At 39.5% G+C, this 27437-nt stretch overlaps 1 long non-coding RNA gene across 10 annotated transcripts in view; it reads left to right on the forward strand.

Moving 5' to 3' along the window:
* Positions 1-27437, forward strand: part of LOC122974879 — a 218118-nt gene that overhangs the window by 54316 nt on the left and 136365 nt on the right. For 2 of the 10 annotated variants that reach the window (XR_006400473.1, XR_006400474.1), the window contains one exon: positions 18749-19181. The exons of 6 other annotated variants lie outside the window; for them this stretch is intronic. This is a non-coding gene — a long non-coding RNA (uncharacterized LOC122974879). Of the gene's footprint in view, positions 1-4839; positions 4864-18748; positions 19182-20940; positions 21015-27437 lie in introns of those variants that run through there. 2 more of the 10 variants (XR_006400481.1, XR_006400485.1) reach the window with 2 other exon arrangements.

Raw genomic sequence — 27437 nt, forward strand, 5'->3', positions numbered from 1 at the left:
TCATGTCTATAAGGGCCATAATCTACTGTTATAGATCTTGTAATTATTCTATAATTCACCTGCTAGGTTTGCTAAGATATTTTGGAAAATGTGACTAAATACAATTGTGCTAGAGATATAGAAACAGAAAAACAAAATAGATATGTGTTAAAAGAAACAGAGAAAAGAACTGGCAAGAGCTTGGTACATCTTAGAGATCAGTATCTATGCAGCCGAAAGCATGAAGCACAAGGACAATGTTAACCCTGAAGTTGCCGTACGGCTCTTGTGGAAAAGGACAGGAATCTCTTTAAACCCACCATCCCGCCTGGATCAAGGAAGAACGGCTAAACTCCCTGTGGGTTCATCGAACAACAGGGAAAGATAAAAATAGGCTTCTTTTCTTCTGACAAGGTTCTGAAAGTCAGTGTTGCTTGAGATGTGGTGGGAAAACTTTCAGACTACACACTGTGTCCTTGACTCTTTGCATCTCTTCTTTCTATTGCACTGTCTCTCTACAAAAAAACCAAACACAATCATTGTTACAGTCTTTTCACAGTATTCATACTTTCCCAAGTAATACAGCTTTACTGTAAGCCTAAATTAAAGCTGCACTAATCAATATTTTATATTAACAAGAGATTAAATGACTGTGTAATGTAAAAGATGTCACTTGTTGTGAAAAATCAACAGAGATCTATCACCTCACTCTGCAGTTCCCCACTATTCTATGAAATGATTTGAGATCTTTCAGCTCCTTGCTTTGGTTTTGCTGTCCACAACGTCACGGTCTGGTTCACTGTCACCGCTCTCATCAACTTTGTTTTCAAGAACAGCAGGCAGCTGTTTTCACCAAAAAGCCATGATAAAGTCAATTTACACTGTCCAGCACAAAATGAACCCCAAACAGACAAAGACAGCCACTAGCTCGTGACCACAGTGGAGCATTTAGCAGCTAAAGAGTCAATATTTCCCTCAGGATTAGTTTAGACCAAAGCAGATCTGAATGGAGAGTGAAAATTGGACCTATGTTTGTCAGGTGACCAGAGACACAACCTCAAATGAATGCTAACAGTGCTCTGTGTCTGCTTGAGGAAATTGATTTAGAAAAGCTGTTTATATGAGTATATTGGACTGATGCTATTTCAGCAATAATTCTAATGTATCTCACCTCGTACATGGTCACATAGTTTAGTAATAAATGTTATACAAGTGCGTTCGCACTGCAATGTGTTTCAAGGGTAAAACATGAGACGCTTTGTTAAGAAGAAAGTTGGAAAAGAGGCAGTGATGAGCCCCACTAACCCGACGTTTCCCTTTATAAAAAGCAGAATATCAAGATATAACCCACCAGTCTGATGTGTGTAGAAGTGTGTGTGGTTATACTGTAGTAGCCTGGTGTCATTTTCAGGCGGTTTAAACACAGTGAACAGCCGTGCGTAACAGCACTGTGCTCTGGTGCGGCACTTCTCAGAGGCTGCGAATTTATCAACATATCAGTCCTGCTGGCTTCAGATGCTGCAGGGATTCAATGAACTGAGGGAGAAGCTTCTTATACAGTATAAAGCAGCTGTGGACAACAGATACTGTAAGAATCACCCACATTATTTTATAGAACAGTTCAGACTAATGTACTGACTCTCCTGCTTTAACCACATTAGCTAAATGTGATTTTCTGTGCCGATTTTGGTTGTCTGTGCTTCTCCTCCCACCTGTGCACCGTGTGCTCTGCGTTGGTCACCAAAATACCACACAGACGCACAAAGCGAGTTTCGCCTCAACCAAAATACGGCCCCCAGTGCAATTGGGCATTTTCTTTTTACAACACTTTTATTCATCTCCCCTCATTGAAAACATGAACAGTAACAACAACAACAGACAAAAAATACAAATATCTTAATATCAAACCAAACTGCAGTAGACAATTGGGCATTTTTGACACCTGGTATACCCAGAAAGCAATGAGTGAAGATTTAATAAGGGATTCAAAATGGATCAGGTTGTGGATGGTCTTTATAGATCTATGAAAAGGTCTTGTTTGGACCAGATATGGACCCAACAGACTGTCTGGCACGTCCCTGAAATACACATACTCTGTATTCTATTCATATGGTCAGAACCACCATGCAATACATTGACATTATTCGGGCAGTAAATACGCTGCATGTTTTCAACTAGAATGTAGCCTGCATATCATCAGGTTATTTAGTAATGAACTCAGCAAACTGTGGATACTGTCAGAGCGCCTCATTACTCCCAGTAGATCACGACTTTATTATTGCCCATCATGTCAGAGTAAATGTATGATATATGTGTTTCCAGTATAACACAGTGAACTGTAAAGCAGCATTAATTTGGTTAATTTTGAGTCAGAGATTGCAGCCAATGAGCAGAGCAGTAAAGAGAGAGAGAGGGAGACCGTGTTGAACTGTGCTGTGTATGGGTTTGTGCTGTTGTAAAGAGATGTTGAGGCATTTATATAAATTATTCAATCTTAATCCTCATTTTGAAATACAACAAACCTTCCATGTTGGCAATAGGTCTTGAGAGCGATGCAATTTGAAAGCAAGAATGGGGCAGTGATGCCATTATAATATTCTCGCAGGAGCATTTTCTGAATCTGCGACGGGATTGAATAATGAAAATGCCTTTACTCAACAGATCCATTCACTCCTTAAACAGCAGGGAAATGTGCAGAGGCAGTAGAATACCTGATGGTAATTTGAATTTGCCACTGAATAAAAGTAGCTACCGGCTGTAAAACACCTGAGCGTGTATTTCAGGCCAGTTTTGCCCTGCTCAGATTTGGATATGTTTGTGTGTGTGTGTGAATATATACATGTTTTTGCAGGCCACAGTATTAGTGGTTTCAATATACTGTATGAGTGCAAGCAGGGGTGTCTGTTTATGTGCTCTGTGGCTGCATCTTCGCTATGAAAGTGAATAGTGGGGATTCTTTACTTAAGCATGCCCCCTTTTGGCCCCTGAAATGCACGAGCCTATTTCCCCATAATGGCTCTATCGTGTAGCCAGCTCCCACGGGAGCCTCGTTGCTCGCCTCGCCCTGCTTTACTAACCCCCCTCCTTCACAGAAGTGTGAAGGGGGAGATGAGGAGGAAAGAAGGGAGTGAGTGCGCTATACAGTGCGATGATGAGTGAACGCTGATGAGGGACAGTTATTATGCAGAGCTTATTATTCTCTCTCTGCACTGGGGGGGATTGTCAGTAGCGGCTGCAGCTATTCATTAAAGCTATGAAATATGACCCGGCCCATGGTGTGTGTGTGTGTGTATGTGTGTTTTGCCCAGGGGCCAAGGCAACAGATCTACACTGGAGCTTTTGTAGTTATGGAACTCATATTCACTTTTAAGACTCGTTAGACACATTTACTTTTACTTCTTTGTACTGTTTGTCTTCTGTGCCTGTTTTCTTACTTATCACATAAGAACAAAGAGCTCAAGAAATTTTTGAATTTACAATTCAGCTGTAACTTTTCAGTGGTCAGAATTAAATAATTGGAAATGAAAACTTATTTTCTAAAGGCATCCTTTTTGAAAGGCATAAAATAAACTGCAGATATGTAACTTCTGGTGGCAATTATCCACCTGTTGACCATGCCATTGCTCATCATATTTGTCCCTGTTGTATCTCCCCTTGTCATGCTCCCCTCATTCAAATGGCCATTGAATGGCCATTGTATGACACAGAAACACTTGAATCTTCAAATCAGATATAAAACTTAAATCCTTAATCACTTAGTTTACAACTGAATTAAAGGGGACTTTTCCTGGTCTATATTTTATTCTGGGGCTCTACTGTAATGTCTTTGCATAATTTACAGTCCAAAATACTCCTTATTTCTCTCATACTGGGTGTGCAGCCTCTCAGTTCAGCCTCTGTCTGAAACAAGCTGTTTTAACTCCTGGCTCTTTAAGGCCCTCCTCCCAACAAGCTCACTCTGTCAGCCAATTCACATAAACTCCCAAGGCTACGTGAACAAACGATAGAAGTAAAATTTCACTTGTTTTTCTTGATCTTTACTTGAAATTAAAACTTCCAGCCTGAATCCAAAACATGTGAGTGGACAATGTGAACAACCCATGGAACAACCTTAACAACAAAGGCTACAAACGAACCACTGTTCATGAGCATGTTTTGGACCATGTTTAACATGGATACCTGACATCATAATAGCAAAAAATAACAGAAACTCACAAAAAGCATGATATATGCCCTTTAAAGGTATCCTGTGGAGTTTTTGTAACCTTTGTTGAACCTATTGTTTACATCCATGTTTTCTTGCTAGCTGAATTCTTCTTACCTGAATTTGTTGATGTATTGCTATATTTCATGACACTTAGTTTACACACTGTAAAGGTCACATTTATTCATGACCTATGGCACATCTCACTCAGAGCAAACCTCTTAACGAGTGCTAAACTGGTTTTTTCTTGCTTTTGAATGATTACTTTTTCTTTCTAAGTGGCAGATACATTTGCTCTCTGGTTCCTTTGTGATTAAAATACTTAATTTCCAGAACCACTTCCAGAACAACGTGCTGAGTTCTAGATATATTTTATATTGTATCCAGTGTAATCCAGTGTGTAGGTCACAGGAAAAATGTTAATGAAAGTGGAAAGGGGACATAAGGAAGAAAATAAATAAACTTAATTACCTCTTTCTTCTGTCCAGTCCTGACCTGCTCCCTTCTTTCATTAAAAATAGGCCAAGGACCCTTAGGACTTGAACATGAGCCCCAGCCCTCTAAACCGTATTGCCCCCAATCCTCATTACCTATCTCCTCACCAGGTATTTCAATGACAAGAACCCACCCCCTCCTCCTTCTATCTCTCCTCTTAGCATCATCCCTCCAACTTCCATCATCTTGGCCTTGTAGCCCTCACCTTCAGCCCCCCCATTCCCCAGCCTCGACCTGCTGTCTTCTATCTGAGATGATCTTTACAGTGATTAATGTAAGAGGGAGGTGGAGACCCTGCTGCTGGCCCATCTCTGAGACCCATCTCATATCCCCAGCCTGCTGGGCACACAGGATGACGGGAAGCACTGCTATTTTAGTCTATTTTCATTGCTGTTTTTGCATTTGTGTTTCTGTAGTCTACAGCTAAGAGCATGTCACAATACTCTAGAAGAGAGAGTTCAGTGAAATATGGGAAAACACCTTGCAAAGCTTCACGTCTTTAGTGGGTTTTCAGTGGTAAAAAAAAAAAAAGCATCAAAAGAAATGTGATAAAATTGCTGAGTGTAAATTGTCTCCCTCTTCTGTTCAGAGCTCCATTCACCTAATTTTGCTGATATTGCCATTTGTCACCAAAATTATTGCCTTAGATATAAATGCTTTTTAAAATTGCTCAACAAAAGATATTCTCTTTGTTCTTGAAATATGTACAGCTTCAGTATGAGCTTATATTTTACATTCATAGCACACAGTTAAAGCTGGAGAGCAGGACATTTGTCTCCCCCTTCTGGCAATGAGAGTAATTACAAAAACACTGTTGACACATGCTTACATCATAGGCTCTGCTGTAGCCTACTTTGTCATTATTGTTGCGCCTGTAGTGGATAACAGTGGATAAATTGTTTTGAGCGTCACACAACCCCCACGAAATAACTCGTTTCACTATCAGAATTTAATCCATTCGGTCCAATAACATTTGGAAAGTTAGAAGATAAATTATTTTATCCCCATTCAAGTTAGCAGGGTGCTAACTGGAAGTGTCTAGTGTAGTATGCATTCATCAGGCCAGCGCAGGAATGTCAAACCTGACACCAGATTTTAAAACTCTGTATACTGTGAAATACAGAGAGATTTACTTGGCGGTGATAGGTTTAATCAGCATTGTGTGAACTCGTTTGGCAAGGGCTTGAATGTAACAGACGTTCATTCATATGTAAAAGTTCCACTCTTCAGATTTGAGAGCTGTATTTGGTCTATGGGATTCTGCAGATCTGAACAGCTATTAGTCTTACAGTCATCATACCTTTCACAAGGCTTTGTAAATAACAGGCCTTGGTGGCCATTTTTCACGTGGTTTCTATGGTAACAGGTTGAATCAAAGAGGTGCTCGCGAATGCATATATGTGTGTGTATGTGTGTGTGTGCTGTCCACTGCTTATCTGCACAACTGTAACGGCATGATTATTTGAGGGTTTCCCAATGGCTCGAAACCTCTCGAAAGGGTATGAGCTGTATAATTTGTTCAAACAGTAAACCAATTGAATAAGAAGGTCGATGACTGTGTTTGGATTATGAGGATAATGATCATGCTGACAGATAAGGGCTTCCTAAAAGCCGTGAAGAACAGCCTGACTGTCTCACATTTTACCTGCAGTAAGGACAATCATGCATGTTTTTATGCTCTATTCCTCAAGCATGCTATTCTAATTCTTGAAATCTTCATGGTTGTGATAAGGGTTTTTCAGACACAAGAACAAAGGTCCTATATGCTTCACAGTAGGACAAAAGCTATCATTTGCCAACACTGTGAGACTTGTGATCTCTTTTATGTCAATCCATGGCAACTTTCCTAAAGTGCTTGTGGGCTATGGTAGGCTTTAATTGGTGAGCCAGTGATTTTCTGTTGTTGGACCATTGATTTTTATTTGCATAGTTATTTGTTGATGGATACAAAGCTGGTGGCAGTCTATTGATCAAGCTTACAGAGGCAGCATTGAGAAGAGACAGGGCAGCGGGAAGAGTGAGGGATTAATCGTTAAATTGTAAAGACCAATATCCAATATTATGATACTCTTAGTAAAGCCTAGTATCATTGTGTTGTATACTACATGTACAAGATCATGCAATAAATGCACATACATGAAAGATTGGGGAAATGTGATTCAGTCACAAATGTTTTAAGAAACAAGATTTTTATTCATGTTTTATTTATTTTTAGCCAAGCTGCGAGGAATGGAAATTTTGGTCTGATGGTTGATCAATTGGCCATCACTTTGATTCTGACTAAAACATCTCAAAAACTGTTGGCTGGATTGGCATGAAACTTCATGCAGACATTCATGTTCTCCACGGGATGAAGCTGACTGACTTTTCCCCTAGCTCCACCAGATTTTCACACATCAAGTGAAATATCTAAATATCTACATTTCCAGCAGCCCCAGATGTAGCAGATGTTAACATGCTAAACCAAGGCAGCGAACACTGGAAATTGTATATCTGTTGGCATTGTTGTTGTGAGTATGGTTTGATGCTGATATTAGCATTTAGCTCAAAGCGCTGCTGTGCCCAAGAGCTGCCATAGCGTAGCTGTAGACCCTCAGTCTTGCTTCATTATAATGACTTCAGACTCAATTTTTTTTTCCGCAATAAGAATTAATGCAGTATCAAGGTCCCTGCTGATTCCAGTAACAAGCATGTAAATAAGTATGTGGAGAAAAATGTATGCCCAAACCAATCACGAGTGGAGGACACAAAGCATTGTATTTGCATGTTTTGGTATCAGACTACACCATCCTTACATTTTTTTTCTTTGACTCTTGAAGGTCAGACATGATATCACGCTGGTTCAGCAGTAGAAGGGCAGGTCACACAAGCGTTTGTGTTTACTTCTGGTTTGTGTTGCCTTGCTTTCAGATCAATCCGTAGCCAGATTAACTTTGTTTAACAAGGTTTTTGAGGCTGACTTTGACACATCTCTCCTGCTCCGTTTTATCACATTGAGGAGAGCCAGCGCAATCCCACTCAATCCCCCTTCCATGCTAGCACCAATGACAAAGGCTCTAAATGGATTAGTGTAGGTGATTATTGCCATTGTCACCAGTCAATAGCTCTCGAGTGCGTGTTGTGTGGTGTCGCCCAAGAGTGTAAAGCACATGTGAGTGTCTGTGTTTAGACTTCCATGTTAACACCTAATGAAAACAACATTCTTATTAGCGATTTCAAGGCACTGTCCCCACCTGACAGAACGATCGTGTGAAAAACGGAGAGAAGATGAGTGCAGGAAGGAGGGATGGGCAGTGTTGCAGTGACATGGATAAGGAGGAGAGGGGGTGGGGGTGTGAGTTGAGAGCGATTTACACTATAAACGGCATTACAGACCCTCCCCGCAGAGAGCGAAGGAAATTGCCCAGAATGAAGATGGACCTAGAGGCGGTGGGATGGGAGAGCGGGTAAGGTGGCGTCAAGGGGAGGGTTGGAGGACACACCGCACGATGCAGGGAGTCTTGGCCACTGATCTGTCAGCTAGGAGAACGGGTGTTGGACAGGACACTAGAGGGAACACAGGGAGATGGGTAAAAGATGCAGGCAGGGAGAGAGAGACGGGGAGAAGGAGAGTGACAGATGGATCGAGGTGTGAGGGAGGCTGCAGGATATCGACAGGGGAGGAATTGTGTTTCAGGAGCTCACTGCCAGAAATATGTTTCCATCATGCTGATAGGGGGCGAGAAAAAGAGGGAGAGGGAGCACAGCAGTGGGTAAAACATGGGAGCTATGAATTGCAGGAATGATAGGGGGGGTTAGAGAAGGGTTAGAGAGTCAAGTATAAATAGTAAGACCCCTAAGGTGATGATTTTCTTTGGGTTTTAGTGCATAGTATTATGTGCAAAACAGGGTGGTGGTGTGTGAGTTTTTTATGTGAGAGGTCAGCTGAAGTACCTTTGAATATGATGGTCAAATAAAAGATAGACAAGCTCTGTACTGTATCACTACAGTAAATCTTATATTGCTACATGTGTTTGCCCAGAATGTGTGCTGAGAGGCTGATAATGGTATTGAAAATCTCATTCAGGCTCTGATTTCATAGGAACAGCATACACAGAAGCTACTGTAAATCTTGAAAGTTAGAGTGATGTAGTATAAGCCATATCTCTCTGTCACACACGCACTCAAGCATGCACACACACACAAACACTGTATCTCTCACCTCTTTTTTTATGATTCCAAACGTTGTTTACCTAGCTGTTATTGCTTCTTCATGCAACTCTCAGAGGACAGACCGCGGCGAGCACTGAGGCGCACTCCTGTGCTGAGAACTGCTTTGAGCATTGGTTTTCAAGCCAGTGTTACCTATCTGATTAATCAACAAACATCATGCCAAGTTGAGAAGTTTGCCGACAACTACAAGTGAAAGCCAAGTCTGTTGGGGGTACCAGGCATCACAGCGGGCATGATCAAAAACAACAACAAAAATACTGGCTCAGCCCACTCCTCCTTTTAAATGCAGAACATTCCAGTGTGGGTAAGCTGTGAGTACACAGCTTTACAATATGTTCCTCCCACCCATGCTGATATCTAGCCAAGTAGTCATATTATGACTCAAGAAAGCAGGGATATGACAAATATGATTTATTAAGTGTTTCCACTCATAATTCTCACTCTACAAGGAAGATTATTCATAGTTTAGTCTACCACATGTAGCACAATGCTGTTTCATTTTAACAGCAGCTGTAAGTATGTCTCATGCATATTGCAGTGTGGTAGTATGTCATAATATCCCAGTAAGAGACATCTTTAGCTTCTGTAATATGACACATGTATGTGGATGGGGTATCATTTTGTCATGGATTTGATTCGATTGCTCAAAATTAGCGTAACTTGAGATTTGTGACTTGAGAAACAAAGTGATAACACCAACACCAACATAACACCATTGGTATGTAGCACAGAAATGTTATGTGTAAATCTAAAAATCAGTGGCTCAAAAAGGCCAGTGTCAAGGTCAGTTATTCTATGTTTTGTATCTTGCCACCAGAGGTCACGGAGAATGATCCAATAAATCGGTTGAGTGCTTTATTGGCTGATATAGGACACAAGCTCCTTGAACCCCACTCGTATACACTGAACTGTGCAAAAAAAATCCTATTTAAATGAACTACTGAAATGAGGTGAGTGTAGGTAAAAGCTGTTATTTGAGTTGCTGCATATTCTTTGGAAATATCATGATTTTTTGGTCTGTTGATCATTATATCATCTTGTCTTAATCTCATTATGGACCTAAAATCTTCAAATATGAACTCATAAAGGCTGAGAAAAGATTAAAAATATGCCTGGCTAAGCCCTAAGAACATTGTTCTCAAAAGCAGTATGGGCTGTGAGGTTTGAGAAACCATGTGCAATTTAGCATGAAGACAATTTCATACTTCCAGCAACATTTTTCTCTGCCAGCCTGGAGAGGTTAGCTGAAAAGCTCTTGGCACACTCTGTCTCTAATGTGTTCACAGGCACAAATGGTTAGTGGGAAAACAGTCCTGGCAAAGTTATCTGTAGAGTGTTTGTCAGCCCTCTTTATAATATTTTTCCATCAGGTCTTTGCACCCATTGTGCATGTTTCATAGTCTTCTTATATTTCTCCAACCTGCAGTCACACTGAGTTATCAGGTATGAGATGCTTAAAAATCATGTGAATGCTGAAGTGGAGCCTGTTCCAGTTTATCTGAGTTCAAAACCTTGAGCATTAGCTCCTTATTGAGGGCAGCACTTACAGATTCCCTTTCTTTTTGGCCTGTGGTTCCACTCCATGGACACCTATACCCTCAAAGCTTAACTTGAACTCTCTTCCAAAATTCAACATGAATAATTCAGTTCTGACAGCTTTTCAACTTTGCTGCCATATTTCATAATTGTGTTTCAAACTGTAAACTATGCCATATTTGACTTGGAAAAATCTGACTTTGTGTCTGTGTGTCATTACTTTGCGTCCACGTCACATGACTGTCAAGAATCTGTCTGGTTAAACAAAAAAGAAAAAGGTTGCCACTCCTTTTATTCTCAATGGAAAATGCAATATTTTAAAATGCATTTTGATAACATTTCTAGCGAGAAATGTGCATTTTATTTTCATAATCTTCATTCAGTGAATATGATATATGATGTTTAGTTCTTACAGAGATTCTTTCAGGTATTCTATTGTTGCTATGGTGGTTGATATGGATGCTGCTATTGCATGTTGTTTGAATCACTGTCTTTGTGTTGTGTTGTTTACTGATCTGTTATGTTATTTGTGGTGTTTTATTCAACTGTTTGAAGATGTTCTTTCAATAAAAAACATAGATTTTGATGTGAGACTGGGTGTTCATGGTTCATGCCGCTAACCGGTTCTTCTTGTATTTACTCCAAACTAAATGCTATTGCTGTTTCCAGACATGCTTTAATCCTAGAGGACTTCACTTGCGTTAGTTGGCATTATTTCGACATTTTGTACCTGCAATTGGTGGAAGATGTTTGGCCTCTTTAAAGAGCTATTAGTGATTTTTTTTGCTTAAAAATTTGCCACGTCAAAGTGCTGATTATCAGAGACTGTACCTTTTAATGCTGCTAACTGTCATTTGTAATTGTGTTTAAATGGTTTCATTGATTGTGGTCTTTTACAACAGCTCAGTATTCTTTGGAATTATGTCCATACTTGTTTATTCTGCACCTGACGATTTACGTCCAATGCCAACATTCAGTGCCAGTTGAGGACATAGTGAGGCAGAAAGTAAGGGTATGGAGGTTGGGCTGTAGTTTTGACTTGAAATTAACATATGCCTTTATATTAATCGTGACCACAATCTTTCTTATCGTTAATGAAGTGTTTTAGTTGCCTAGCCTTAATTGTACCTTATCCATGGTTTAGTTGCCGCAACCACAAATTGCCCTTTACCTTAACCATATTCTAGTTGCCATGCATAGAGAAAAAATTTTGGCACTGGACGTAAAAAAAACAAACGGTCACTAAACGTATTCCAGGGTTTAGCATACTCATCCAATGTCCCAGTTTTTGTCTAGTGATAGAGTTGTTTGACATTTAAGTGCTTTCATTATTTTGTCTACTTCCTGTAGCTGCAATCATTGCTGTCCATCATTGTTAAAGTGGAGAAAATGACATACATCTCTAAAAATGAGCTACATTATATTTAAGAAGGACACAGTTGTGTACTTTTGTTAGTTTCTGATTTTACAACTGCATAATGCTAGTCCAGTTGCACTGAAATATCATATAATATATTCAGAGGCTTTTATACATTATGGAGGAATTATGTTCTGTGTTCTGTGTTTATAATAAGCTAACACTCAAATGTAATATAAAAATTATATTAATTAATAAAAAAAACTCAATTGCATATACAAATAATAAAAATGTGATTTTTAAAATGTTGGTCCATTGTGGCCACAGTGGCATAAGAAGACATTATTTGAAGATCTGAAATGAAGCCTGACAATCAGTCAGAGTGTTGGGCTGTCTGGCCAGAGGGCCCTCACACCCTGCTGAGCTCAGTGAACGGACAATTGAACATAGTGCTCACTTATCCTCACACATTGTACTCACACACACACACACACAGGCATGCATACAGTAACAGAACACACTCACAGATTTGCTGGGGAAAGATTTCAATACAGACCCACAGGCAAAGATGTAGATAATATTGAGGAAATGTGTGTGGATACAGTGCATGAAAGGTTTCATGCTAAAGTGCTCTTTTTGGATAACAATTACCTAAAATGTTTTCCTCAATATTAAAGCAGTATTTAAAATTTATCATATTAATTACACTGGCATATTAAGAAATTTTAATGTGCCACTGGAAACTCATCATTTGTGGCCAATACACACACACACACACACACACACACACACACACACACACACACACACACACCTGGCTGGTTTGCATAAGCTGATGTAGCAGCACCTCTCTCCTCCTACTCAAATGGATGAGTCAACCATAGGTCTCTGTCAGTGTTCAGCAGTCTAGAAATACGTACCTCATTGCTGATGGGATTTTATCCTCCATATTAGTGTTTTTACTTTATGGTTATACACAGAAAATGTAGGTTTTTGTCAGTTTTATGTAGCACAATATTTGAATAAGAAATTACAGCTAAAGTTCGACTTGACATGACTTGACAAGTGTATCTGTTGCATGAAAAGTTGTCTACCCACCAGTAGAATTTCTGAGCTGTCAAGAGGATAACAACGTGAGGAAGGTCACGCTTTATAATGTTACCTGTCAACCAGCCAATACAGCATTGCCCCGGAAGAAATTTAATTAGCTTGAAACAGCAGTGGGGAGAGAGGCGACATTAAAGGAATTGAACGATAACCAGCTTTTAATCCCGTCCTGGCGAGAGAATAGAAGAAAAGAGGAAAAATCATTCTCTATCGAACAGTCGTGACTTTGATGGAGGTGGAATTCTTTTAAGGTGATATGCGGTGTAATTAGTAATGCGCATGTGTTTACAAGATAAATAAACCACCCTCACTTGCTTTGATGTGTAATGGAACCTTCCTTGGAAATCACAAGCTGGCAAAGACGAGGCTCGCTGAAACAGCTATTTACACCATGTCTTATAGGAGCCCAGCAGGAGAAAAGCTTTTAGTGTTAGTTCCAGCATTCAGTGGGATACAATTGTTACCATGTTTTGGACTCTTTTATGACCCAATAAGAGTCCAAAAGGTGCTTCGTCAAGTGTCTCGCGGTGTAAGATTGAATGATATTTTAAGCTTTTCACACAGACCAAACACTGGAGATCATGTTATCACCATCTTACGGCATTCAAGAAGAAGGCCGCCAAACTGAAACACTTTAGTCTAACAATAAAGTTGATCCTTACACTATAAGTGTTGCTGGAGCATAATCAAGCAAGGTTTGTTGATGTATGGTGTTTATTGCACCATGCTGAAGTAATTAGGGGGTCAGTACTTCTACTGAAAGGCCAGAGATTTAAGATTGTGACAGCAAGCATTGTACAGTATCCTTGAGCAAGAAACTGCAATCCTACAATGTCCAGGATATGGCAGACCCTGACTGTGTCTTATTATTTTTATCATAAACGTATTTGATTTATTAATATTCTTTTATACTCCCAGGTGTCCTTTTCTATCAGAATAGTTTCTAGTAGTTGTCCTTGAGAGGAGCAGTCAATGCACTCAAAGTAAAAGCTGTTTGGTAAGATATCTTCACAATAAAGTAGCCTAGTTAATAAATAATAATTCTAAAAAAGACCATACCTCTCTGCCCCATGTTTAACAATGTGTAAATTGCAACACTTCTTAATTTAGGCCTGTTGCTGTTTTGGTATGAGATCTCATGTGGTTGAATCACTGGATACGTTGTAAAAGGTTAGTACAGATAATGAGCTTTGTTAGATGAAACAGATTCCACAGTAAGAGACCCTCCACTGCAGTGATGTACATTAGTGATGATACAGACAGGATAAGGATAGGTTCACAATTTAGTCAGGTGTCCAAATGAACACTGACACATGTTTGTCTTGCTTTAATCATTCTGCCTGATCATACTGGCCAGCTAATTGAAGCTAATATGTCAAGTCTATTTTTCAAGGTCACCGTCTTTTTAGTGCCAGATTCCCTCTTTTTGTTATAATCCTTCCACTGGAGCTGAACAGGAACACACAAAAGACTAACTGTGGAAGATTTTCCATTTTTACACTTTATTTGACTAAATCAGACAGCTGAGGCCTCACATTATCTTCAGATAAACTTTTAAATGAATTTTTGCTCAAATCAAGGACTGTGGATTTTGTCCCCATCACTTACATTACAAATGCATTTGGAGGGGATCTTCTAACGGTCAGTATGAACAGGAGGAATGATTACAGTGAGCAAAAAAGTGTTGGTATGGTCACTTGATTATTGTTTTAAGACAGACTTGAAAAATTGTGAACCTGTCCTTTAAGTTTGAGATCAATGGAATTGCTATGTGTCTCAATCACATAGTAAGACAACCTTACAAAAAGTGTCCCATACCTTTTAATCAAAAGCCAGAAGTGTAGTTTGCTTATTTGCCCAAAATAAATGATGGTACAATGACAAAACCTAAATCAGTATCTCACAAAGTTGCTGTTTTGTTTCAATCACAGCAATGAACAAATTATTTGATTGTTTTCAACGGTTAAAAACTAAGTGTTATTGTCTTCTGCAAGATGAACTATTACACAAATCCAAATTAACTTAATATGAAAATTAAAGCTACATAAATCTTGTCCATTAGGAGACAGAAAAACATCAAAACTAGCTGACAGATACAAATCCACCACCACCATATGTCTATGTTCTAATTTTAATGGCCAATATTTTCACAAACAATAGATCTTTTTCACTGCAGACCTTCTGAATTGTCATAGCAGGAAAAGCACAGGTACAAGTAATGACATTAACGAGTGCTGAGTTCCATTTAAATGTCACAGGAAGCAACAGGAGCGAGCCAGCATTCACAATACAAGGAATACTGTAAATGGCAAAAATACATGTAATACAGCAATTAATAATGGTGTCAGTGACACTTGTGCTTTTTTTTCTGTAATGAGATGTAAGAATTTCTACCATGAAAAAGCCATTTTGTTCCCTCACAAGGCCACCACACATGGAGCAACATTAGCATTCTTGGAGTCATGTTTTTGGCCACCCGAAGAATGTAAATCCAATATTCACTGTCGTTTTAGCTCTGTTTGGAACTCCATTAAGTCTTGAGTAAAATATCTGGATGTTTAGCTTGTTGGATATTTAATTTACTATCAGGTACAAAATACTGTTTTGTCCAATACTTTGGTGTATGACCAAATACCTACAAAACTCTTTGTGTTTAGTGCTAATTATCAAATTTTATCACGCTAACACACTAAACTATGTTAAACATCAGCATGTTAACATTGCTATTGTCTGCATGTTTGCATGCTGACCTTAGCATTTAGGTCAAAACACCATTGTCCCCAAGTGCACCCTCACAGAACTGCTAGCATGGCTGTAGACTCTTGATAATTTTATCTGCCATTTGGTGCTATGCAGGTATGTATGTTGGGTTTATCAGAAATTGTGCAGTAAGTAAAACCAAAATGAGCTAAAAGAGGCTAAAAGGATGTATTATTCAGTTTAGTTACGTTATTTCATTATTTGCATCAATAGCCATAAGCAGTACATCTTCTCTGTATACTGTATCACTTCAAGTGCACCAGAGGGTGTTTCACCTATCGCACAGTCACAAGTAAAGCTGCAATTAACTGAATATATGTTGAACACTCTTGTGATATATCAATCCCAGGTTTGTTTCTAATGAATGAATGACATCCAGTCTATCCCATTAAAAATGAACACTGCCCAGAGAAAGCATTTTTCCCCACCGTGACATCATCTGTCTCTTATGCCTGATATTATTATTCTGTGACATTCTGTGCTATGAAATTACCACAGAGCTGATGGCATAGTAAACATGTGAGCTGGATGGAGTTTCAACATTTTCAAACAATTTTCCTCTTACTGATCCCAGACTTTGAAAAATTGTTTTTAAGTGAAGCAGTTCATGGTTTATTAATTATACTACAAGAGGAGGCAGTACTGCTAATTTGAGTACTACACAGACCACATCACCCACCCAGCCTCTCTCCGTCTCTCTTTGTGTCTTTGCCACTCACCATCAGAAGAAACAGAATATACTTCTGTGTTTTAGCTCCTGTTTTTTTTTTTTGTTTAGCCATTCAGGGCTCCTCTTCTTCTAAAATATTCCCTCTGAAGCACTTAGCTTAATTAGAGATCATTTATTTCCAGAACTAATCAGTCCAAGTGTTTTTGTGTCTTCTAAAACAATAACATGAGAGAAGACTGTTGCACTAAGTAAGGGTTCAACAGCCCAAGCTGCTTACTTAATTTGACTCATGTGTTTCATTTTGTGTATGTGCATGTTTGTGGGGTTACTCTTATGCAAACTGTAGCCTAATTTGATTAGTGGCTACAATAAAATTACTTAGTAAAAGAAGGCATGTTGTTGGGTTCCTCTGATGATCTATCTTCATAAATGTTATCTTGTGTAAAAAGACATGGATTGGTAAGGTTGCATTCTGCTTCGCTCCCAATGTGGAGGCAAGAAATAACTTAATGTAGTTCAATTCTGCTCACTCTTGATTAGATATAGTTAGTGATTGGAGGTAACCAATCAATCTGAGCTGCCTATTCATGTTGTGAGTAGGGTTGCAACACAAAGCTGCTATCTGAATCTATCTGTTTATGTCCCCAAAATATCAGTATTTGTATCTGTCAATACAGGCTTTTACCAGAAGTTTTGTTTAGAATGCTTCATTTTCTGTACTGTGCAAATTGTTACCACTTCTATTTATATTTGCCATATGTATATGTTTAGCTGCTCACTAAAGATGCAAAAATATCATGTTGACCATGTATTTAAACAAATCAAATAATAAAACATGATTTGTATTTGAGCCCTGCCTTTAAAAATAAAAGCGTCTAAACCGAGTCCAAATAAAAGCTGTGTAATGGTTTGTAGTGCGAGTGGAAATGAACAGACCAGGAGGTTTTTAAAGGAGAGAAAATACATGTTAGAATTGTATTGGGCCATATTGTGTGAATTTTCTTTAATCACTGGAGATTGTGTGTATAATTGGAGGAAGATGAATGTAAAGTTCATCTGAGATGTCCATGATAAGAAAAAAATTAGAAAGCTATTGACAATAAACTGACCACAGTATCTCATAGTTTTGTTAAAGGAGGCTATGCATGAAATTAGACGAGGTCCATATAAAAAGGAAGTCGGTTTAAAGTGAAGAGAAAAAAGTGAGAAAACTAAAAAAAAAAAAAAAAAGTAAAAAAGCCATCTTGGCCATTTCACATACACTTTTGAGACGGTCCCTAACTTCAACTCCTCATTATCCTCTTTACTATCAAGCAAGGTGGAAGGATTCAAAATAAAAAAAAAAAACCAGATGGCACACTAATGAATATTACAGCAACAATTAAGATGCTACTTGTATCTGCACATTATCTGTTCAAATAATGTATTTGTTTATATCTCTAGTTATGAGCCACTGTTGACTGCAGATCTGGACTTCTGATCAATCACATCCTGGAATTAGGATTTGACTCTCATGAGTCCATACTGAATGTTTTTAATCATTTTCAACGTTTATTGTGGCAAAAGGAAGAAACACATAACACACATGAAACACACTCACACACACAATTGTCTGGCGGCAAACAGTGTGCAAATGAATATCACATTACTATAGGTCACTGAATTCATTTCTGAAATGGCAATTGGTATAATCTCTCAAGGGACTTGTTGTGAGTAGTGGGCCACATTTACCCAGTTACCCTTAAACCCCAGTGTAGATTAAGAAATACATTTACCCACTATCAAACCATCAACTCCAGCCCATTTGTTCCCTTCGGATAATATGGATTGAATCGTTTTTGTCTGTAGTTAATTTTAACCGGCGTGCAGCCGGCTATGAGAACTGCATTAGAGGACGGGCCAAAAGCTTTTCCTGAAGAACAAACATTCTCCCTCTTATCTTGTCCTTTTGTTTTATGAAAAACTCTCCTCTGGGCTCATTAAGAGAGAAAATCTGGCTTTTTCCAGCTTTATCCGCTGTGATCTGAACCACAGAACTCAGTCATACAATTCAAAGTCAACCTTGATCTGCTGGCCAGTGCTGTGTAAAACACATTTGAGAAGTTCTTCCAAAAATTAAGTATTCTGCTGCAAAAGGCTTCAAATTCAATCAGTTATTTTCAAAACTTTAATATTTCCAGAGAGCAAAAGTCAGTACGTTGAAACAAGGCTCTCACTGAAGCACACGATCCAACTAATTTAAAGCCTTTATTACTGTAGAAACAATATCACGACTATTGCTGCTGACCCTGCTATTTTGAAAATAAAGTATTCACAATGCCTCTCTCTACAGTGAAGTATCAGCTCTGCAACACCACCCCAAACAGTGCACTTCAGTGTTAAATTGACTCCAGCTGTCTCTCTCTCTCTCTCTCTCTCTCTCTCTCAGTACGACCTTGCAAAGACGGCTCTCCTCTTTAACCCAGAGCTGTGTAGCTTGCTCAGCGCTGTCTCTCCCACACCTTGTCCCCATTGTTGCTGATCTTATCGTTCAGCCTATCAGAGGACTAATGACCCCGGCAATCGTTGCTGACCTGTTGGGGGAAGTGCAGCTGCCAAAGAGAGGGGAGGAGAGTCCATTAAAAGATTAATGTAAGGAAGTGGACACTGTCCTCCTGGACCTGTGGAGCACTACAGCAGAAATGGGGAATTTGATTTATTGCCCCCCCCCACCCTCCCCTCCTCACATGCTGAATAGGCAAAGAAGGATGAGTGGGGTGAAGTGCCTGGCTGTGTCAAGAACAAGAAGTCACAACAAGAGTGTTTGTTTGAAATTGAAAAAATATATATACTATATTATGCCAAATAAACATTTAAAGGTACCTATGGTTTGTGAATCATTATAGTTTAAAGGTTAAGGATTTCATCTGGAATAAACAAAATGTTTCCTGGCATTACTCAGCAGAAACTTTGCTTTGGAGCAAAATCAACACTGGGGTCTGACAGGCCAATTAACCCATGTTTTTAAGTGAACACACTGCCTAATTTATCATTCAATATGCCACAATTAAGCATTCTGTTACTTTGGCAACCGTTTTTAATATTTATTTGATCAAAGCGTAGAGTGGTACGGGCGCTGCAACCTGCCTCCATTACTCATGCATATGGCATAATGTTGGCATTTGTGCAGGGAAAAAAAAGGTTTCCTATTATATGCTTTTAGTAAAGATTTGCTGTCAAGCAGCCTTGTTTCCCTGACTCCTTCAGTGAGGGCCTGAACTTTTATAATGGGCACAAACAATGACTTCTCTTGCACTGCATGGGCACTGACAGAGCTGGCTTACTGCTGAGAGAGAGACAGAGGGAGAGAAATTACTCTTTATTTTTGATTGTCAGGTCGGTGCATCTCTGCGTTGTTTACACCCGTTGTAAAGTCTGGGTTATATCTAGCAATGCATGCTGTTTTTACCTGTGTTTGCTTAACCTACAGGCCTACGTTCTGTACAACCATGAGAAAAAAACACTTGTTGTGCATGGGTCCCACATATATAGACTCCAGCACTTATTTATACGCTAAAAAGCTATGTTCAGCAGCAGCTATTTTTCAGCTAAATAACTATGAAGTTGACAACCAGCTTCAGAAGCCTGGCTCTCAGAATGAGGGTAATCCACTTTACGTTCCTCTGCCCTCATTCTCCACCTCCAGTTCCTTGTATCCAGGTTAAATGTTAATTGGCCAAAATCCCAGGCCTCCTATGTTTTAATGGCTGCACTCATTTACTCTCTTACTGCTCTGGTCGTTACACATAGAGTTTAAGGAGAGATAGATGTGAGTGGTTTTGCAAACACAGCTTTGCTAACTCGTTGAAGACTCACTGTCCACATTCCTCAATGGATCATTATGAATTTTCTTACCATTTGCTGTATTTGCACCATTAGCCAGTGATGACTTTGCATCTAACGCTGAGATTAACAAAGTAGTCAGATGTTAGAGAAGCAGAACTATCTGACAATAAATTGGTTACTGAAGCTGAGTGCTAAGCTAAGTGTAAACTGTGTCCGGCTCTGTATTCAGAACTCAGCCAGGTGGTGAACACACACAAGATTAGAGTGACACTAACAATGCTTTAAAATGTTAAAACACTTAAAACTTTAGCCAGATGTAGTGTTGCTATTAAAAATAAGTACTTTGAAGCTAACCATTTGACCAACCAACCAACCACAAGCTTCAATAACTGCTTTTATGCTACTTTAGGAAGTGGAGCTGTAAACACAACTTTGACATATTAAGTTGATGTGGTGAACTTGCTAGAAGCAAACAGTTGCTTATTCACACCTCCAGTAGATGTGGAGTGACATTAACATTCATTTGGGGTCATATCTGGCACTTTAGCTGCTAAATGCTCCATTATGTTCACCAACTAGTTTCTAACCGTGTGTCTGCTTTTTGCTGTTGCCTGCCGCTGCGGTGAGACTGAACCACAAACAGTAAAGTTGCAGGTTGAGTTAAAATACGCTGAAGTGCTTGGTAGAGCTGAGGAGAACTGCAGACACAGGTGATAGTTCCCTGTGGGTTTGCCACTACGAGTGACCCCTTTCAAAATTCACATGCTCATTTGATCTCAACATAAAAATTTGCAGGGAGGTAGAGTACAAGCAGAGACAGCAACAGTGATGATGATGTTTGATGAAGAGCTGCAGACAACCAGCACACGACCAACAGGTAAACAACTTATTTTACTTTGCAGTGCTGTGTAATGGGGTCATAGCTCGGTGTGACTACCCCCAAAACAATGGAAAAATGCCAAAATGTTAGCGGAGCAGAGCAGTGAACTAATGCAGAATGACAAAAATACTTTCTGATGCATAGCACTTAGTTTCACTTTCTCTGGCTGTAGAGAAATGGCCCTCACATAATATTCAAGTGGGAGTAGAAGGGTCAACTCTTTACACAAAAATGAAAATCAGTAGCAAAAATGTCACTTTCCTTTGTCTTTCATCTCAAATGTGCTCACAGATAGCACATCCATCACCCCATGGATGATGTCAGGAAATTGTGAGAGAAGGTAATGGGTTTGTTTCATGTGATTCAGGTAATTGTGATATTTGCTCACAAAGTTATTCACTCAACTTATTTGCGCCAACTCCTGTAAATCAGACAATAGATGGTTGCATACGACTCAGTGGTCTCTTTCTTTTATTATTTTCTACCACTGTTCACTCAGCGCCATGCTTTTTGGTCTTTAAAGCTCTTATTTGATTCATCTAGCCACATTGGAGAGTGACATCAAGGTAAGAATGTCGAACATAATGCAATATGATTTCATAAAATCTGATCTCTAAAACATCTTAAAGATCAAGTGAAAATGACAGATGTAAGTCAAGACTTGGATCAGCATATTTACTGTGGCAGCCAGTGTATCTCATAACATCATAACATACAGTGTACTATATTGAAAACTACATAACTAAATAAAAAAATGTAGTATCATTGGTGTGCCCTTCCTGGGGAAGAAAGGAATCAAAACAAATAGATGGACTGCGCAGACGTGGACTTAGCTGTCATTAAGTTCCATGGATGGATGATTTATACTGTTGTGAAAACGAATCCATCTGTTTAACAGCCACCTTTCAAGCCTACAGGGATCAGACTTTTGGGTGTCGGATCACTTTCCCGCCAGAAACAAACCACTCCAGAATTAGTTTGGGACTGGACCAAAACCATTTCCTGTAGGGGTCTTGGTTGCACCCAAGTGCGATTGCTGTGTTCAGATCTGCCCAAACGAGTTGTACCAGGGGGGAAAACAAACTAGTCCAATCAATCCAAACTGAACAAGGCAGGTTTGAAAATGCTCTAAAAGCCAAATCCAATATAATCCTGATGATGTCATTAGGACAAGTGTTTTCATAGCCTGTGTAGTACTCCTTGTGATAACAAAGTGGATTGCGCCTTTAAGATTTCCAAAAAAGCATTTATATACCAAAAGAGGTATTGAAAGTTAAGTACACATTTGAAATCTCAGTGAGAGAAAAAGAGAGTATTTGGACAGAGAGAAGTAGTTGGGGATGAAGGACAGAGGGACTGGCAGGGAAAGTAAGAAATGGGTAACAAGCAGAGAGAAAAGACAGAGGGGTCAAGGATTCAGTCGTTCTGAAGTGTGGTCAAAAGCACTAAAAGCTTTATGCTTTAACAGGATTGTTGGGCAAGATACCTCAAGCCTCACTGGCTCATGTTGCTTAGAGCATAATGATTGGTTGGTGGGATATTTTATATGCAGCATGGGTAATTAAATCGCTGGATACTGTTCTGGAATCGATATGAGCCTGGTGACATAAAGTATTACCACTGAACCACTCTGTGTGTGTGTGTGTGTGTGTGTTTGTATGTATGTGTGTGTGTACGACAAAGTGAGAGTCAGAGGGAGAGTGAGGAAAGGGAACATGAGAGGCGGGGAGCGAGGGACAGAGTGGGCAGCACAAATTGCAAGCTAAATTTTTATTATGACAGATGAGATGGGTTATTGGAATCCAGGCAAGGCTCTTTTGACTGTAGATGCCATTACAGGACACGGCTGCTTTAAATCTGGGTCACCTATCGACTTAACCTCGCATTGGGCATCAGCAGGGCCTCATTGCCGTGTAATTATGCCTGGAATAAATAGGGCATTTGGCTTGTGGCACTACACCACATAGCGGCTAGTATAATGGACAGTGTGGAATTCATTTGTTCTCCTCTGTTCTTTCCTAATCCCTCTTCTCAACCTCTATTAACTCTCTATGTTTTTCATTTTTTCCTCTGAGCCCCTTTCTACCCTTTGGTTTTCATGCCATCATTGTTTCTGTCTTTTTTCGTGCTCCGCTTTATCTTATTCCCTACTATCCTTGAGCAGAAGGAAAAGGGGGGGGTCACATGAGCCTCAGAAGAAATGCGCCATTAAGAAAGAGCTGTTAGCAAAACACTGTTCGAACTGTAATGCAGGGAGAGATGAAATTAAAGGCAATACGCACAATGTGAATTCAACCACCACAGCCCAATTAGGGAGCATAAATATTCTCTCTACACTGAAACTCAGAGCCCTCCTTATCAACTAGCAGACTGTTGTTGGGAGTTTTAAAGATATTTTGGGTGGCCATTTGGCTCCATAATGCCTTTTTAAACCAGATCTGAGCGCAGCACATTACTGCTTGCAGAAACCATGCTTCTGGCGCTTTGGCCGCACAGCAGCTCAAAGACACTAAAGGCCCCTAAAGCTACTAGCAGGGTGTGTTGATACCCGTGTGTGTGACTGTCTTCCTTTGTGTGTGTGTCTTGCTGTGAGGTGACCAGCTCAGTAATTGGTCCTCGAGGCTTTTACCTGGCGGCGTTGACTGGCCATGTCAGTGACTTTTTTTTTTCTTTCTTTCTTTCTTAAACTCCAAATGGCCTCATTGGCCATTTAGAGCTCATTACCAATGCTTTTGTAAACCATTTCAACTGTCATGAAACAGGGGGGGAAAAGAAGGGGGAGTACATTTTTTGTCATTAATTATACGCCAGATTTTTGTTAGTGGAAGCACGCAAACTATTTTCATGCACATCACAAAGAGAACAGACGCTTGTTCCTTTGCCTTCATTAGAATGAGTTCTGTACAACTTGGCTTTTATTAAAAACAACAGGGGTTCCAGTCCCCGCTTCAGCCCTCAATGTTTTTAATCTTTGCTAATTAATTTGAAGAGATTCTGATTAAAATAATGAAATTGTCGAGGAAGACATTGTTTCAAGCTTATATGAATTCAGTGCAGCTGTTTGAACAGTATATATGTGGGATATTCAATAATTAAATACTTTTACAAGTCAGTCTGAGAATGTCTTATACCGATGCATGTGCATATTATCTAAAATGTTCAGTATAGTTGAATTATCTTTAGTGATTTGGAAAAGCAGTCCTTTTCTCTGTTTACTGGGTAGGTTCTGTTCTGTTTGAACTTGGAAAATGTACAAAATCTAATGTTTTTTTCTTCTTAAGATACCTAATTTCAACATTGATACACAGAGTATGATGTGGAATATTGCTTTCAAGCAGACTAGCCTAAACTAGTGCCAAGTGCTTAACAGGGATATTGCATTTTTACTGCCAGTAAGAGTGGGTGTTACAATGTTTTTTTACACCAGAGATCAACTGCTTGTGGGTTGATGATGTGGTGTAAATACAGTGTATGTTCTCTTAGTTATTCAATTTTCTATTATACATTTATGCGATGACCTATGCTCTATAATGGTATTCAAGCTATTTTTGAATCAAGAAAATGTATGATCGAAGGGGAAATGTGCTGTAGTATCACCAATCTACAGCAGGGTTTTCATGGGTTGTTGTTTTTTCTGGCAGTTGTGGTATGGCAGCGGTGACAGCAACGCTATACAAGCTTGTCATCACCATGATAACGTTACATTGTGTCCATGCTGACACGCCAGATGTTGTGAAAAAAACAACAAAGGCATCCTCAATACACAGATGTCACTTACATTAAATAAAAGACATTCACTTATTTGCAACTATAGATGACAAAAAGTATTGCACTGTTTTCCTGAGGAGCAACCTCTTTCAGGAACATAACATGATGTTACAGCGTTATAAAACCTTGTAAACAGATTTTGGTGGATGGTTGGGTGTCCACAGCGTCTGGAGACCATGTTTCATATCTGGTACTCAAACAAACATTTTTCAGCCGTGTTAGCAGTGTGGCTCTAGGGATCACAGTGTCGGTCGGTTGGTCGACCTGTCGACCACTTTTTCCAGACTGAAATACCTCAACAGCTACTGTATTGATTACCATGAAATTTGGTACACATATTCATGGTCCCCAGATTATGCATCCTACTGAGTTTGATGATCCTCTAACTAATCCTCTAGCACCAACATGAGGTTAACATTTTTGTTTTTTAGTGAAATATCTCAACAACCATTGAATGGATTGCCATAAAATTTGGAACAGATATCCACTGCACCCTTTTCCTTTGGTATCACCTTTAAGTTTACATTTGTGGTTTTGAGTGAAATGTCATTAACGTTGGTATGAACATCCTTGCACCCCTCATAAATTGTAGTAAATTTGATGACCCCACCACTTTCCATGTAGCACCATCATTGGGTCAAAATTTCAATTTTTCCAGTATTTTGGTTTATGACCAAATTTCAAAACTAATCTAACTTAGTAAAACTAATCTCAGCTGTTCTTTGTGTTTAGTGCTAAATAGCAAATGTTGGCATGCTAACACATTAAACTAAGGCTGTAAACATGATACACATTATATCTGCTGAACACTAGCATGTTAGTATTGTCATTGTAAGCATGCTAACACTAGCATTTAGCTCAAAGCATTGCTGTGTTCAGCTTGCTAGCTTGGCTGTAGACTTGTTTAACTATGACTACAATCTTTTCATAACCTTAATCATTGAGGTGACAGATCAGAAAATGCTCATATGAATCTTTTTTTGTAATGGTCATATGAGACATTTTGGAAGGCAGTGACAAACACTGCTTTGCAGGGAAAATGATTTCATATTTCATGATGAATAGCCAAAAAGATTTTAAAAGAGGAAGTATATTCTTCAGTGAAAGAAAAGGAATGCCTGGAGCAATCCATGATCAAAAAACCCACTATGTTTTTTTCAATACCTTTTGAAGGACTCATCTGTATCAGGATCATTACTGTCCAGATTTCTATTCCAGCACTCTCCTCTTTTTGTCTGCCCAAAACAGGGTGTTCTGGTCTGCTCTTTTCTGTCCGACAGGCAGGCAGCTAAAAGCTCATTTTGGGTACAGTGAGTCAGAACACATGGAACCTGTGGTGGAAACTCTCTGAGTGCTCATCTCAGGCTGACAGCAGGCAGTCCCTCAAGCATTACCGTAGTTGGCCGTGACTGATTTCTCTGAGGCAGGCAGAGCCACAGGAGACTAAATGTTCTGCTTTGGCTCGTCCGTTTTGATTTGCTCTAGATGTACGGCTGTTTGACATTTTGTCTTTTGGATGCGCTGTCTTTGTATTCACACTGTTACCAGCAGTTGTTTACACTCAATAAACACCACTAAAGGACGGAGAAAGCCAGGACAGAATAGGTGACTGGGATGTAACTCGGAAATTATTTTAGATGTGTGCTTTTAGATGACCTCGCTTCTGGCTTTTCAGTTTAGTGAAGCACACTGCATGTATTCTCTATTGTAAACATGGATAATACTGCCTCAGAGTGCCATGCCACCTAAAAAAATCACCTGCTTTTAGTTATTCAAGACTTTTAAAATATAGATATGATTTTCATTTTGTAAGTCAAGATATCTGATGCCTGCTGTCCTCTTAAAGCCGCATGAAATGTTTATCTGTGTGTACGCAGGTGTCACCTGTTTAGCAGATGGTGGACAGAGGGACAGGGTGACTCATGCAATGAACAGCTGCACGAATAAGCCTGACTGTAGGGAAAGTATTTATTATATTTATCCAGGCAAAACCTCAGATATTAATTTAGTTTATTTATATTTGCAGATGATCTCTCATGTTGACAGTGTGACAGCGTAGGGAATCTACTGCTCATGGATTTTTTCTGTTTGTGCACAAACCTGTAAAGGTTGTTGGGAAGAAATGAAGCATTTTATTAATTCTATTGCAAGTTTGAGCCATAGGAGGATGTTTGCAGTGACAATCTGCCAATAAGGAAATAGACATTCAGGCTTCGAGTAAGAATAGCTATGCTGGAGACCCTTATGGTGTGTATACACTGCAGAACAGTTGCCAAGGCGACGTTATCACCCATTATCCATCACTGGAAGCAACAAATCCAGGCTCTGCTATTTATTCTGTTGTTTTCTCAGAAATGGAGGTGACAGATAGTGTGATGGCGGAGAGAGTACATTATTGATCAACACAAGACCCGACTTGTCCCCTGTTTGTTCTCTGATGGCAATCCCACAGGCCTTCGAGTGAGCAGAGCGGGGGGCTATCTTGTTCGACGGTGGTTTATGGCGCCTGTCACTGGGATGTGGAGGAGCATGTACCACATAGAGAAGCCGAGCCAGGGAGGGAGGAGATGTGGGGGTGGGGGTCAAAGGTGGCAGGCTGGGAGTACAACAATAGAGGGCTAATATTTCCATTGTGGAAGAAATA

This window comes from Thunnus albacares, chromosome 23 (genome assembly GCF_914725855.1).
Source record: "Thunnus albacares chromosome 23, fThuAlb1.1, whole genome shotgun sequence".
NCBI lineage: Eukaryota > Metazoa > Chordata > Actinopteri > Scombriformes > Scombridae > Thunnus > Thunnus albacares.